Genomic DNA, 16059 nt, shown 5'->3' on the forward strand with positions numbered 1-16059 from the left:
GTTTAAAAGTAGACATTTCAAGCTTTCTATAGATATATTTCTCATGTCTGTGAGGCATGTAGCCTATACGCTGAGTTTTGGTTCATTTATGAGACGAGCTTCAGTTCACGTGTAATGCAAGTGATCGCGCCGGCGCCTCCATGCCCTGATTATATTGTCTGCTATATTTGCTTATTTATTTAAATCCAGGTGGGTGATAAAATAACATAATCTGATACAGAATATAATGTATATTGTAGGCCTATATGCAGGGGCGGACTGGGACAAAAATTCAGCCCTGGCACTGTAGTCACACAAACACAGTATACTGCCAAAAATGATTGTATACTGCCAGAAAGCATTTCAAGGTCAAAGGGGCAATGTCCACTGGGCCACCTCCCCTCCAACCTTTCTCAACATTTCTGAGAACACTTTTTTCTGACAACGCACTTTTTCATGAGACATTTCCTCAGTAGCAGAACTTTAACTATAACTACAGCCTCAGACTTCTTACCATATCAGGAACAGAGACTCCAGGTAAGATGTGATTTTAAAACAATATCAACAGTCAGTGTCAGTGTGTGTTGGAGTAAAGGTTGAGAGAAGGTTAATACAATGCTCAGCAAATCAATCTACATGTTCACTGAAAGAAAAAGTTAAAGCAAGTTTTCAAAGGATAGACATTAGAAATTGTGAAACCATGAAGTTGAAACTGGAAATACAAAAAAGTGCAAAGTTGTATTTAACTATTATATTATCTTTTACCTTTTATATTACTGTTATATATGTGTGTGTGTGTGTGTGTGTGTGTCCTGTGCTAGCAGAATGAGTCAGAATGTTAATTCTTCTTAATATCATTAATTCATCTTTCTCACTAGGATACGTACAAAAAACCTTTAAGCTAGCTATGATCAAACCCCTTGTTAAAAAAACGCAACTTGATCGTACAGAATTAGTCAATTACAGGCCGATCTCGAATCTACCTTTTCTGTCAAAGATACTAGAAAAGGTGGTATCCTCACAACTATGTTCCTTTTTAGAAAGAAATGATATCTGCAATGATTTTCAGTCAGGATTTAGACCGTACCATAATAAATGGAAAAAAAAATAAACCATTATAAATGATTTGCTCTTATCATCCCATCATGGTTATATCTCTCTATTATTGTTACTCGATCTTAGTGCTGCATTTGACACTATTGACCACAACATTCTTTTAACCCTGGAGAACCCAAGAACACTTTTCTTCTTTGGAAAATTATGAACTATGCATTAAATTACTTCTATAAATTCACTGAACACCAAAATATCCACTTTTTCAATTTTAACCCTTTATTCCCTAATTTAGGATTAGGGCCAAATTTGACCCATTGGGCTTTAGGTGTATAATTTCACAGAATAACAATAACAAACACCGTCAATGCAAACTATTTTAAATTTAGGAAAATAATCAGTCAACCACACAGCTACATTTAACAATGTTTTTTTGTTGTTGTTTTTTTGCTTTATTTGTTGCATGTTAGAACTGGATTTCAAATGTACAAACACTTTGGCCAATGGAAACAAGAACACAAGGCCAAAATCACGACTGAAAAAAACTAACACCATGGGTCTTTGCTTATCCAAAAATCTGTTCTGCTAGAGAGAGGAACTCACACTAGACATTGTGGTAGTCTTTGAAACAATTTCTTTTTTTGTTGATGCAGAGAGGAACTGCACATTTTTCACAGTGCATTTCAGTTTTGAGGTCCTTGCACACAGCACATTGACGGCGATTTTCCTCCTTGACAGGCCAATGGGCGATTTGGTCGAAACGAATATCTTCACTCTGATAAACTCGAACAAATCTTGGTGGTGGCGGGGAGGAGGAGGGGCCAGGAGTTGGTGGCCTACCCCGCCTTCTTGCTGTTCCAACTTCAACCAAGCCTTGAGCAACCAAACCCTGAAACTTGCGAAGTTTGAGTACTTTCGATCCAGTGATTCCCTGTGCCTCACAGTCATGCTGGTAAAGAAGCCATGCGTTGATCACCGCAACAGACAAGAAATGCCAGAAAAGTATCATATACCAGCGACGGGTCCTGATGCGAAATTTACAGCGTGCAAGATGCGCATCCAGCATGTCTACTCCTCCCATGGAAGCGTTGTACTCCTTGATGATATTCGGCTGATCAATGTTCGTGTACTCTTTTTTGGACTTGTCCCAGCGCCGAGCTTTTCCCAAAGGCTCCGGTCCAGCATATGTTGACATCAAACTGACTGCTTTCGTGTCTTGCCATTTCAAACAAACAGTGTTGGTGTTGGACTCGATTCGATAATCATAGGATCCACGGCCGTTATCAGGTTGCACTTCGACATACGTTTTTTTCGCACAGTTCCTGTGTAGTAGATTCCCTTTGCCAATAATTTCTCAATGAGGGGCATCGACGTGAAGAGGGGGGTCTGGGGGTATGCCCCCCTCGGGAATTTTATTTGAAAAATAAACCATTAAATGACACTTTCTGGAGAGTTTTGTGCAAAGAAATTGAGAAATTGAGTCTTACATGATATGTGAAAAACTGCAAGGTTAAGAGCATATACTTTGCATTGTTGTAGTATCAACAGGTATTAGGACATTTAGCATTTAAATGACTGTTAATCAGTCATCACTTGATTACACATTGTATTACCTTGTTATGATATAGTGACCCATACAATGTGCCAAACATAATGTGCCACATGAAGAGACAGTGCAGCATATGACAGTAGCAACAGCTGAGAAGATTTGGGTCTGTGGTGACCAGGTCCACCTCACACAAACTTCCTTCTCCCATTCTCTCTATTTACTAAAAGAGAAACCCACTCTAAATCCAGCACATCTGGAAAATTACATTATCTCGGTATAAACCGGTATCTCTCCTTCCATTTGTCGCGAAAACACTTGAACGAATTGTTTTCAACCAGATCTCTTCCTTCCTACAACCTCTTGGACAACAATCAGTCTGGTTTCACAAGCAGACACTCAACTGAGACGGCCCTGCTCTCAGTAATTGAAGCTCTGAGACTGGCAAGAGCAGCTTCCAAATCCTCAGTCCTCATCCTGCTGGATCTGTCTACTGCCTTTGACAAAGTGAACCAACAGATCCTCCTGTCAATCCTAAAGATGAAGGGCATCTCGGGAACCACACTCCAATGGTTCAAATCTTACCTCTCAGGTAGGTCCTTTAGGGTGTCGTGGAGGGGTGTGGTGTCTAAGACCCAACATATAGCTACTGGAGTGCCTCAGGGCTCAGTGCTTGGACCACTTCTCTTCTCCATCTACATGACATCACTAGGATCTGTGATTCAGAAACATGGCTTTTCCTATCACTGCTACGCTGATGACACACAACTCTACCTCTCATTCCAGCCTGACGATCCGACGGTAGCTGATCGTATCTCAGCCTGCCTGGTAGACATTTCTGGCTGGATGAAGGACCATCACCTTCAACTAAACCTTGCAAAGACAGAGCTGCTTGTGGTCCCGGCCAACCCAACACTTCATTACAACTTCACCATTCAGCTAGGCTCGTCATCCATAACTCCATCAAGGTCAGCCAAGAACCTTGGGCTAGTAATTGATGATCAATTGAACTTCACAGACCACATTGCTAGAACTGCCCGGTCATGTAGATTTGCCTTGTAAAACATTAGGAGGATCGGGCCCTTCCTTTCAGAGCTACACAACTCCTTGTCCAAGCGCTAGTTTTATCCAGATTGGACTATTGTAACACTCTCCTGGCTGGTCTTCCAGCTTACACTGTCAAACCTCTGCAACTGATCCAGAATGCCGCAGCTAGAGTGGTCTTTAACGAGCCGAAGAGTGCACGTCACTCCTCTCCTCACAAAATTGCACTGGTTGCCAGTTGCCGCTCGCATCAAATTCAAGTCACTGACGTCGGCCTACAGAACAACCACTGGCTCTGCTCCCTTTTACTTAAACTCATTACTTTGGACTTATGTGCCATCCAGAAACTTGCGCTCTGCAAGCGAACGACGTCTTGTGGTGCCATCTCAAAGAGGCACAAAATCTCTTTCTCTGACCTTTACCATGACTGTTCCCTACTGGAGGAATGATCTAACTCAACCAGAGCGGCTGAGTCCATAGCCACTTTCAAGAAACGGCTGAAGACGCTTCTTTTTCGAAAGCATTTGATCCAGTAATACTAACACTTTCTCTTCTATTCTATTCTGTTCTATAATAAAAAAATTAAAAAAAAATTAAAGTGTTGTCCTACTGTCAGTTTAACTGCTTCTATTGTTCTCATTTGTAAGTCACTTTGGATAATAGCATCTGCTAAATTAATAAATGAAAATGTAAATGTCTCTCTCTCTTGGTAGTCCATCGTATCCGATGATGACATTCCACTTCATTTGCGGTGTACTCTTTTATGACTGAAGAGGCCAATCCTTGATCCACAAATTTTATTACATATTGGGCATGTAAAGTCTGAGTTTGTAGAGGCAGACATGGTTGCATGTCTCCGTAGTCTTTTTTGTTGTTTCCTTATATTCCTCTCCGATTCCAGCTGCACTATTCCTGTGTGGCAGAGCTGCTTCCAGGTGGTACGGTTTGCTGCGAATTCTTCAAGGCATGATGGATTAATTTGACACTTTCCTAGAGATGTTTTTAGTTGGTCTTTGTACCGCTTTTTCTGACCCCCTGCAGAACGGCGGCCCTGATGCAGCTGACCATAAAGGATTTGTCGTGGAAGACGATCTTGAGGCATCCTAATAACATGCCCAAGCCAGCGTAGTTGATGTTCAGTGACTGTTGCCTCCATACTCTTGCAGTTTGTTCTAGCAAGCACTTCAGAATGTGGTACATGGTCATAGCATGTGATCCCCAAGATTCGCTGCAAGCACCTTATATGGAAACGCTCCAGCAACCTTAGGTGATGGCTGTATATGACCCAGGCTTCACAGCTGTAAAGAAGAGTGGCATGATTTTTTCCAGGACCTTACCTGCGACTGCTAGTAGCGATATACCTCGACTGTTGCTACAAATAGATTTGTCACCCTTGTTTTTATATAAAGTGACAATGTTTGCATTTCTCCATTGTTGAGGGACACACTCCTGTTCCCAGACCTGCAGGATATATTGATGAATCATCCTGGTACACAGGTAGCCACCCTGTTTAAGGAGCTCCGATGGGATGCCATCATTGCCAGGGGACTTATTATCTCTGAGGGAGTTGATCGCTGCTAGCACCTCTAGAAATGTTGGAAGATGATCAAGGGCTTGTATAGTTGGTCGATTTGGTAGCTCCTCCAAGATGGAATGATCAATTGGTGACTGATGGTTAAGGAGAACTTCAAAATATTCAGCCCACCTTGCCAAGATCTGTTTCCTGTCTTTCAAAATTGTTAGTCCATCTGCTGCTTTTAAAGGTGTAATAGAACAATTCCTAGGTCCATTTTAAGGAGTTGTAGAAGTTATACATATCGTTTCTATCAGCATATGATTGAATTTCTTGAGCCTTGTTCACCCACCATGAATTCTGTAGAGTACGTAAAGTTGTCTGTACCTCCTTGCGTGCTGTTTGCCATTGCCGAAGGATGGTGGATGCAGGGCAGCTGATGATAGCCCTGTATGCTCTGCGCTTAGTTTCCAGCATGGACATGATGGCATTAGAGTTCTCATCAAACCAGTCCTGATGTTTTCTGGTTTTATAGCCTATAGAATCGACTGCAGTTTCATGTAACATTGAGGCAATGGATGCCCATTTCTGATCTATGGTGTAATCAGAACACAGAATAGACTCGCACTCTGATGACCTCATACCTATTGAACGGCGGAACATATTCCTTGGTGAAGCTGACTTTAGCATAGCACAATTCAGTTGCTTTTTGGTGGATTTCCTGAGACGCTGTGGGGGGCGCACTTTGAAATGGAGCTTGGTAATAATCAAGCGGTGATCTGTCCAGCACTCTGCACCTCTCATGGCCCCGGGTCAACAGAACATCACTAATGTCAGCACGTCTTGCTATGACATAGTCAATCAGATGCCAGTGTTTAGATCGTGGATGCATCCAAGATGTTTTTATTTGGTTTTCTGCTGAAACAATGTGTTGGTAATAGTGAGGTCATGCTCTGCGCAGAGTGTTAGCAGCCTGAGACCATTTGCATTCACCTGCCCAACACCGTGTCTACCCATTTCTCCACGCCATAAATCATTGTTTCTTCCCACCCTAGCATTAAAATCACCCAGAAGGAATATCTTATCATTCCTAGGGATACGCTGAAGGGTGTCATCTAATAGCTGATAGAATCCATCCTTCACACTGTCATCTGATGGTAATGTGGGCGCGTATGCACTTAGTAGAGTAGCATAGCGTGCTTTTGCTAGGGGGATACGGAGGGTCATCAACCTCTCACTTACTCCGATGGGTGTTTCAGTGAGACAGGGCAGGAGACTGTTCTTGATTGCCATTCCCACACCGTGCTGATGCTTATTACCAGGGGGATAGCCTCTCCAGAAGAAGGTGTACCCTCCTCTCTCTTCTTTCAGCGAGCCTTCACCCAGCAGCCTTGTCTCACTAAGGGCAGCGATATCCACATTATAGCGCTTCAGTTCCTCAGAGATCAGTGCAGTCCTCCTATGAGGTCTGTTACCCTCATTATCCAGGAGAGTCCTGACATTCCATGTTGCCAATTTAAAAGGAATTATTTTCTTATTTCGACCGCAAGTTGGAATTCCCAGTAGGCGCGGTAACCTACCCAGGAGATTGTAGAGTGGGCAATTTTTAGGCCACCTTTTCTAGGCCCTTCCCAAATAGGGTGAGCAGTGTGGCCCCTAAATAGGGCTGCTCAGTCGCACGGGGGGCTGCCGAAAGCAGCATCCACTCAATCCAAGCTGCTAGCGACCATATACCCCATGCCGCTGCCGTGTAGGGTTCTAGCTAGAAGCTTCCAGACCATTCTTCCCTGCTCCCGTCACCAGATACCCCATCGCCGCCAGACTTCAACCAAATATGAGATCAGAGTATTGTACACCGTGGTCAGAGGTGGAGACCTGCGCAAAGGGAACGTTTTTAAAGTGCCATAGGGGGTGCACAGGCCCCAGTAACACTATCTTCACCATAGTTTGGAATATCCCGGTGGCATGGGTGACCCAAGACGACCAGTTCCATAATATAGTTGCAGGAGGCTGCTGGAACTTCAGACTGTCAGGAGACAGCCTAATGTGCGCCTCCGACACATGCTTTTTTCTCTCAGGGTATGCTCCCATAGCCTTGATCTCAGTAGACTAACCTGCAAGGCAGCAGGGCAGTGGCTGGCCATAAACGACCTCTGGGGACCACTGCAACTCCGAGATCCCCCACCAAGTTAGCCTGGAGCCGCGAAGCACCCAGTTTCCGTGTGTGGCCGCGAGGAGGCCTGGTGGGAGTCTTGGAAATGGAAAGGCTATATACTGGCAGGGGTAGACTTATAAGCTGCTTCCCTGTTCACCATAAAGGCTAGCCAGTGGCAGCAGGCTGAGAGCTACTGCTGCACTAGTCGCATCACATCACCCTGTGACAAGTCACACACACACTTTAAAAAAAAAAAAAAATTAAAAAGTGTTGTCCTACTGTCAGTTTAACTGCTTCTATTGTTCTCATTTGTAAGTCACTTTGGATAAAAGCATCTGCTAAATTAATAAATGAAAATGTAAATGTACTACTACAACACACACACTCAGGTTGCTTGTTAGCTAAAAGTAGGTCTAGCAAGTCTTATATTTATGTAATTCACACAGATCAAACACAAATATGCTGACTGAATAGATTGCTAGTTTATTTTGAGTAGCCAGCTAGCAATTCTCTTGGCAGTTTGCTGATAATCCGGTGTCTGAAGTAAAATACTCAAAACATCTCCTGAGAAAAATCACATGGTCAACCTAGTCTTGGTTATTTAATTTTGATTTAGTCTTATTTTCCTTACCTTGTCATTCAAGACCAGGGCACTTTTTGTACAACCAACGTTGTGCTGAACTTGACAAAATCGATCTGCTGCTGCAGCGGCGGCCAGCAGCTCGTGATTTTATTTGTATTTTTTCCAAGGCAGTAGAAGGTTCTGGAACTTTTGCGGGCTTCCACATCCTGCACAACTATGGATCTCCCAGGAACATTCATTATATATTGCTGCGTACATTTATCCGTGTCGGAGTTCTGAGTAGTAGCCTACCTAGATGCGCATGGCATGCGCGAGCGGTGCGCGATCATGGTCGACTGACAACGAGATTAAGCAGCTGAACAAGAATACGGCCGTGTTCCGATTGTTCTCATCTCAGCTCCGCAGAGACAAAATAGACATGCTATTTCAAAAATCTTTCATTTATTGTCAGAAATATGTTTTCAAAAGCATCACTTTCATCAAATTTTATGTGACATAATTTCCAGTAAGCAACTGACTGCAAACAGGCACATCAGGACACAAACGTGCCCCGGCCCAATTTAACCACTGGTTATCAGTTTGTAGCAGTAAATGAAGAGATGTCTCATTGATCACAAGTTCAGTATGGCGTACCACAAGGCTCAGTACTAGGACCGTTGCTGTTCACTCTGTACATGCTACCCTTGGGAGATATCATTAGGAAGCATGGCATTAGTTTTCACTGTTATGCTGATGATACTCAGCTCTATATTTCTTCACGCCCTGACGAAACTTACCAATTCACAAAATTAAAGGAATGCATAGCTGATATAAAAATTTGGATGACTAGTAATTTCCTACTACTTAATTCTGAAAAAAACAGACATTCTAATTACTGGACAAAAAACTTCCTCACGTAATAATCTACAATACTGTCTAACACTTGATGGCTGCTCTGTTAAGTCTTCGTCATCGGTTAGGAACCTGGGTGTGCTCTTTGATACCAATCTTTCATTTGAAAGTCACGTGTCTAGCATCTGTAAAACCGCATTCTTCCATCTTAAAAATATATCTAAATTATGTCATATGCTCTCTTTGACAAATGCGGAACAATTAGTCCATGCGTTCATGACATCAAGGCTAGATTATTGTAATGCTATTATGGGTGGTTGCCCTGCTTAATAAACAAACTACAGCTGGTCCAAAATGCAGCAGCTTGAGTTCTTACCAGAACCAGGAAGTATGACCATATTAGCCCGGTTCTGTCAACACTGCATTGGCTATTAAATAGTACCCTATTAAACATCGTATACATTTTAAAATATTACTGGTTTAGCTCCGCAGTACTTGAGCAAGCTTTTAACGCATTATAGTCCTTCACTTCTATTGCGATCTCAAAATTCCGTCCAGTTGATAATACCTAGAATATCAAAATCGACTGCTGGTGGTAGATCCTTCTCCTATTTAGCACCAAACCTCTGGAACAGTCTTCCTAACATTGTCTGGGAAGCAGACACACTCTGTCAGTTCAAAGCTAGACTGAAAACACATCTCTTTGACCTAGCATACACAACACATTATAGACTTCTATAATTCAATGTTAGGCTGCAAAGATCAGGTCAGCCAGAATCGGGAACACTTCCCATAAGTCCTGATGTACTCGTTACATCATAAGAAGAATGGCGTCTACGCTCATATTAGTCTTTCTGTTTATCCCGAGGTTTACCGCAGTCCGCCGTATCCATGCCATATCCAGATCTGATGAAGGACCTGCGCCTGGACGCGACGACAGCGCAGTCCTGAAGTGTCAACTAGGCGCTTCCCTGTGAAGGGCTCCTTCCCTCTCTTTACCTCTCTACAGATAAAGCGTTATCAGGATAATTCCGGTTCGCGTGGCTACGCGGAAGTGATAAAAAATTCTGTATTATAAATTTTAAGGCCAGACAAGTAGTATGTTGAGGGTTGGTTTGTAGGGAAGGACTACACGCTTGCGCACATATATTCAAACGCGCATAGCTATAGACTGAACTCGTAATACGCATGTGCACGCCATCAGCGTTCTCACGGGTTCGCGTTTTTTAAGTTTGCATAGAGAGAACTGAAGAGTTTTCTGTTAAAACGGTGTCGTGTTAGCGGCCCCTAAGTTAATAACTAATGATCGTTGCGACGGAAGTGAATCAAACTAACTTAAGCTGGACAATAACTTTATTCTAGAGCTGCTATAAAGCCAAAACAATCTCTGTTACATAAATGATCACTGTAAAGCCGCTTTGGAACAATCTACATTGTTAAAAGCGCTATATAAATGAAGATGACTTGACTAATTACGAGCTGCAGGAAAAATGTCAATTTTGGTTGAATTTGAGGTTCTCTGAGAGGAATACCTTCAATTACTGTTTTAGCGCAGCATTCCAACTTTGTGAATATTCATAGCCAATTCTCGATGGCTGAGTCTGAACCAATGAAATGTGATTTTCAAACTCATGCTGATGTAAACAAACGATCTTACGCGCGCGCTGACGGACACAAATACTCTCAGACAGCTCGATCCTGACATACACACATACACAGAATTACAGTATTGGCAAGTATTCACACAAACATTATCTGTTATGTCTTAAATTAACATTTTGTGAACTGTTGGAGAATTTTTTTTTGATGTGTAACATTATATTATTAGGGTTAGGTTGGTTCTGTAAGTCATAATATATATGCTGTCTGTCTCATTAAAGTTAATCAAACAATTGTGGTATCATGGAAAAATATTGAATATATATTTTTCCTCCAGATATGGGTTTTGACTTGGTTTGTTCCAAATGTGGTGTTATTATCAGGGATTTTACAGTATGGTTGCTTAGTGATTTTGTTTTGGAACCTTCAGAAAACTTTAACATGATTTTTCTCAAAACTCTGTTGACTGAGTCAAGTCAAGTCATCTTCATTTATATAGCGCTTTTAACAATGTAGATTGTTTCAAAGCAGCTTTACAGAGACAAGCGTATAATTTAAGGTAACAGAGATTGTTTTGGCTTTATAGCGGTTCTTTAATAAAGTTATTTTCAAGCTAAAGTTATTTTTGATTGATTTGCTTCCGTCGCAACGATCATTTGTTATTAAATTAGGGGCCGCTAAGACGACACCATTCTCTCTACACAGACTGAGCAACACATGTTTGAAGTTGATAGAGACAAAGAAACAGACAACAGAGAGTATAATGGGGATAAAAGAGAAGACTGTCTATGAAGTATATTTATGTAATTAGTGGAATATTAAACGAAATATAGTAACGCCTATATAGCTGTGTGCGCGAGCTGATAAGAGAAAAACGCACAGTGGATTGAGCACTCAGCGGCAGATGCATTTGAGTGCATCCCTTTTTCACAGACAATAGTGGAAAGTTTGTAGTTCAGTCAGATGTCAATGGCAAATGAAGGAAAAACGAGGCATGTATTCTTAACGTTAACTGACGAGAGAGAAAGATAGAGAGAGAGAGAGTACTTCTGTTGAAGGCTCATGATTGCTGATCGTTCACTCAGCACACGTGTCATTTGGATTAAAACTAAACCGTATATGTAAGTAGAACATAAACTCTTACCTGATTTATGTATAACGAGTGGTTCCCTACATTATTACAGGATGTTTGAAGGTCAAGAAGTTTAATGAACGCAAACATCTGAAGTGCGCGCCCCGAAAACCTATGCCTCAGACAGCGCGTGAATACTGAATTGAATTCTCTTTCACGTCTTGTGCTTGTACGGACAAACTCACACTAAATTATTTAAAAACACCCGTCTTGGCGAGTATCCGAAACATAGTCAGTTATATCTCAAGGAAACGTAGACAGTATATTCATATTGGACCGGTGCATTCGGTCTTAAAGGGACAGCAGTCTAATAAACCTGCAAAGAAATCACTCACTGCTCTTGACTAAATACCTTTCGTAACTTTATAAAGTTCCATCTATATTTAATTTATACAGTGATGAATATGCAATGATATTTCACATATGATTACTTTGTTTTCTTGTATTTATTTGTGCTATTTGAAATTTGATTATTTGTTCATGTTTTATTAATGACTATTTACTTGTCTTTAATAATGTTGTAAATTTACATTAATCAGGCTTGTAGTTTTGCTGTAGTATAAAAATTGTAATAGAGAATTGTGATATTTCACTGGTATCTAAACATCTGAACCGCTGGCCCAATTCTCTGAATATGTGCAGTGCTATTAAATGATAGATCAAATATGATAGAGCAAAAGAATGAACAATAAAAGTAACAGAAACTAATACAATGCATTTTAGCAGGATTAATTAATCATGAAAATAACTGAAGAAAATATATATTTGCTGAACAAATTAAGCCAACTAATATTATTTATATTCTTTTGGTTTCTCTACACAATATATAAAAAAATTACAAATGCAGTGAAAATACAGGTATCGGTATCAGTACTCGGTATCGGTGAGTACCAAAAATTAAAGTATCTGTATCAGACTCTTTCTGGAAAAAAAGTGGTATTGGTGCATCCCTATAAAAAAAAAAAATATATATAATAATAATAATAAAAAAATAAAAAAATGTATATAAAAGTGGCGAGTGGTGAGTTTTTTTACTTGGTATGCTGGGTGACGTGTCATGTCAGAAATGCACCTGGTGAATGTTGGATGGGTTTATAATAAGTGAGTTCGCTCTAGACAGAGTGTTTGCTGCTCAGTTGCTTACTCTCAGGACATGTGGCAACACAGATAAAAGTTTCTTGATATATTTGACCATTTATTGAAAGTAGCCATTTGCAAAATATGCTGTATTCTTGTAATTCCGCTTGGTGGCACTAATGTTGCAGAAACTACATGCTTCGCCTTTAAAACAGTATGGCGCATCGGCCGAGGACGCACTAATATAAATCAGAGATGACAAATCAGAAATACCATGGCAGGCATCAATTTAAATTTATGACATAAGTGTTTTTTTTATTTATTAAGAGTTAAAAAATTAGTATATTATAATAAATATTAGTAGCCTATTATAAATAACATTTATGTAAAATATCATTAGAATAAATGTAAGGAAAAATTTTTATATAAGTATTCGTTTTAAATATATGTTGAAATAATGCAAATTGATGACTTTAACAAACACATAGACTACGATTAACATAGCTTCGTATAGTTACAGGTCTGCTTACAGTAGGTCTGTCTCTAACAGTTTATACGTTTTCGTTAATAATAAATATCCCAATGGAGAAAATAAAATACTATGAAAATAGTTTCCGTTATGTCTTTTTTTCCACTTGATTTAGTCTAGGTAGTCTTGTTTTTTCCAATCCAATTTTCATAGATTGAGATATGGCAGTAACAGCACATTTTCCTCTTGGGCGAACGATTCGCGGACAGCTTTCCCTGCGCATTATATCCCCCATATGCCAGCAAACCAATGAGAACGCGGGACAGTGATGGCGATACATAACAACAGAGCATAAACCAATGAGAACGCAGGACAGTGATGACGATCCATTACAACAGAGCGTAAACCAATGAGAACGCGGGAAAGTGATGACGATCCATAACAACAGAGCGTAAACCAATGAGAACGCAGGATAGTGATGACAATACATAACAACAGAGCGTAAACCAATGAGAACGCGGGACAGTCAAGTCAAGTCAAGTTTATTTATATAGCGCTTTTCACAATACAGATTGTATCAAAGCAGCTTCACAGTATTTAAATTAAAATAATACATCAATGTTTGTTTCTAGTGGAAAACGTCCACGTTTGGTAATGCTGATCAATAGTTTTGTTGATTGATTAATTAAATTAAATATCCCCAAATATCCCCAAGTATCCCGAACTGAGCAAGCCAAAGGCAAGAGTGGCAAGGAACCGAAAAACTCCATCAGGTGACCTAATGGAGAAAAAAAAACCTTGGGAGAACCCAGGCTCAGTCGGGGGCCAGTTCTCCTCTGGCGTTTATGAACTAGAGGTCGGATTTATCTCTAAGATTAAAAGTATTATATGAATGCCTGGCTGAAGAGAAGCATCTTTAATCTAGTTTTAAACTGGGAGAGCGAGTCTGAGCAACGAACAGTATCAGGAAGACTATTCCAGAGTTTTGGAGCTAAATGTGAAAATGCTCTCCCTCCTTTGGTGGACCTAGAAATCCTAGGTATGACCAAAAGCCTTGAATTTAGTGATCTTAAAGAGCGCGATGGATTATAAGGCGATAGAAGATACGTTAAATAGACTGGAGCTAAGCCGTTTAGGGCTTTATAAGTCAGTAGCAATACCTTGTAATTAATACGCAACTTTATAGGTAACCAATGTAGTGATGATAAAATTGGTGTTATATGATCATATTTTCTTGATCTAGTAAGAACTGTAGTGGCGGCATTTTGGACTAACTGTAGCTTGTTTATTGAGGATGCAGGACAACCAGCTAATAAAGCATTAAAGTAATCTAGTCTCGAGGTCATGAATGCATGAACAAATTTTTCTGCATCAGAAACTGATAGCATGTTATGTAGCTTAGCAATGTTTCTAAGGTGGAAAAAGGCTGTTCTTGTAACATATGAAATATGATTTTCAAAAGACAGGTTGCAGTCTAGTATAACACCCAGGTCTTTTACTGTAGAGGATAAAGTAACAGGACATCCTACTATGTTAAAGTTGTAGAGTGAGAGGTTTTGTGGGCGGTTTTTTGAACCGATGATTTGTACCTCTGTCTTGTCTGGATTTAATAAAAGAAAATTGCGCGTCATCCAATCTTTTATATCTTTAACACACTCTGTCAATTTGGATAATTTCGCGTTTTCATCTGGCCGTGATGAAATATAGATTTGAGTGTCATCAGCATAACAATGGAAACATGTTTCCTTATAATATTTCCAAGTGGCAGCATATATATTGAGAATAACAGAGGGCCTAACACAGATCCCTGCGGCACTCCATAGTTTACTGGAGTTATGATCTACTTTTCTTCATTTAAATAGACAAAATGGCAGCGGTCAGATAAGTATGATCTGAACCAGCTTAATGCTTGTCCTTGAACACCAGTATAATTTTGTAGTCGATCTAAGAGTATTGTGTGATCTATAGTATCGAACGCAGCACTAAGATCAAGTAAAAATATAGCTGCAGGCAGCGATTGTAATATACAACTCACATTTTGTAATAGGCCTACCTGATTTTGAACACAAGAGGGCAGTATAGCCCTATGTATGACTTTTTTTTTTACTAAATAGCGCATTCTGGCTGTTTTTAAACTTATACATAATTCTTGAATTGAAGAAACTGAATAAACCCAAAACTGAAGTATTTTGAAAGTGACACACTTCCTGCTACCAGTTGGTGGCGCTATAACTTTGACTCACAATAGTTACATCCATCTGATCGGCCTCTTACCACGAACACACTGCTGAAGTTTCATCAAGATCAGTTAATGTATGCAGAAGTTATAACACTTTGTTTTTCTCTTTTCTCGCCATAAATTCGTTTCCTCGCCACGGCCAAACCGTTCGAGATATCAAAAATCCGTCCGCAATTTAGCATCCTCAATGTCTTGACTTCATGCACACCGAGTTTGGTGGGGATTGGATGAATTCTCTAGGAGGAGTATTTCACATTCCACAGCAAGCGTTTTCCAAACAACCCACAATAGCCGACTTCCTGTTGGGCTGGCGCAAAACTTAGAGCACGAAAGTTGTTCGGCCCGATGAGATCTATATGTGTGCTGAGTTTCATATTAATTCATGCAAGCTAGTTTGATCTAAGGACCAAGTTTTCGGACCCCATTCCAGGGGGCGCTGTTGAGCCCCCCTGCCACGCCCGAGTACCAGCTTCAGCCAGGCCCTGATGGCCGCAGGTTCTGACCTGTGTGCCAAGTTTCATGAGTTTTCGAGCACGTTAAGGGCCCCAAAAGCCCCTGAAACCTTGAAAAACAATTATAAAAGCAGTCTCTCCTAACAGACAAATCCCCCACACCCTTCACACACACAGAGAGAGAGAGAGAGAAAAAATTCTCAAAAAAACCCCACTTCAAACCAAAATATCTGACTTCCTGTTGGTCGGAGCTAATAACTGTAAATTAGAAAGTTGTCCGGCTCGAGGAGAACAATATACATACCGATTTTTGTTAATGTAGGTAAAACTAATACCCCATTTTTGACTAAAGGTGGCGCTACTGAGCCCCTCACCACGCCCGTTTCT

At 40.5% G+C, this 16059-nt stretch overlaps 1 protein-coding gene across 1 annotated transcript in view; it reads left to right on the forward strand.

The window, feature by feature from the left end:
• Nucleotides 1-387: 387 nt before the first annotated feature.
• The window catches only part of LOC309477570 (neoverrucotoxin subunit beta-like), a gene marked incomplete at its 3' end in the record, with an annotated part of 91550 nt that continues 75878 nt past the window's right edge, over nucleotides 388-16059 (forward strand). Inside the window, exon 1 of the mRNA XM_082140844.1 lies at nucleotides 388-516. The remainder of the gene's footprint in view (nucleotides 517-16059) is intronic.

This window comes from Leuciscus leuciscus, assembly GCF_965113295.1.
Source record: "Leuciscus leuciscus genome assembly, chromosome: 16".
Classification (NCBI taxonomy): Eukaryota; Metazoa; Chordata; class Actinopteri; order Cypriniformes; family Leuciscidae; genus Leuciscus; species Leuciscus leuciscus.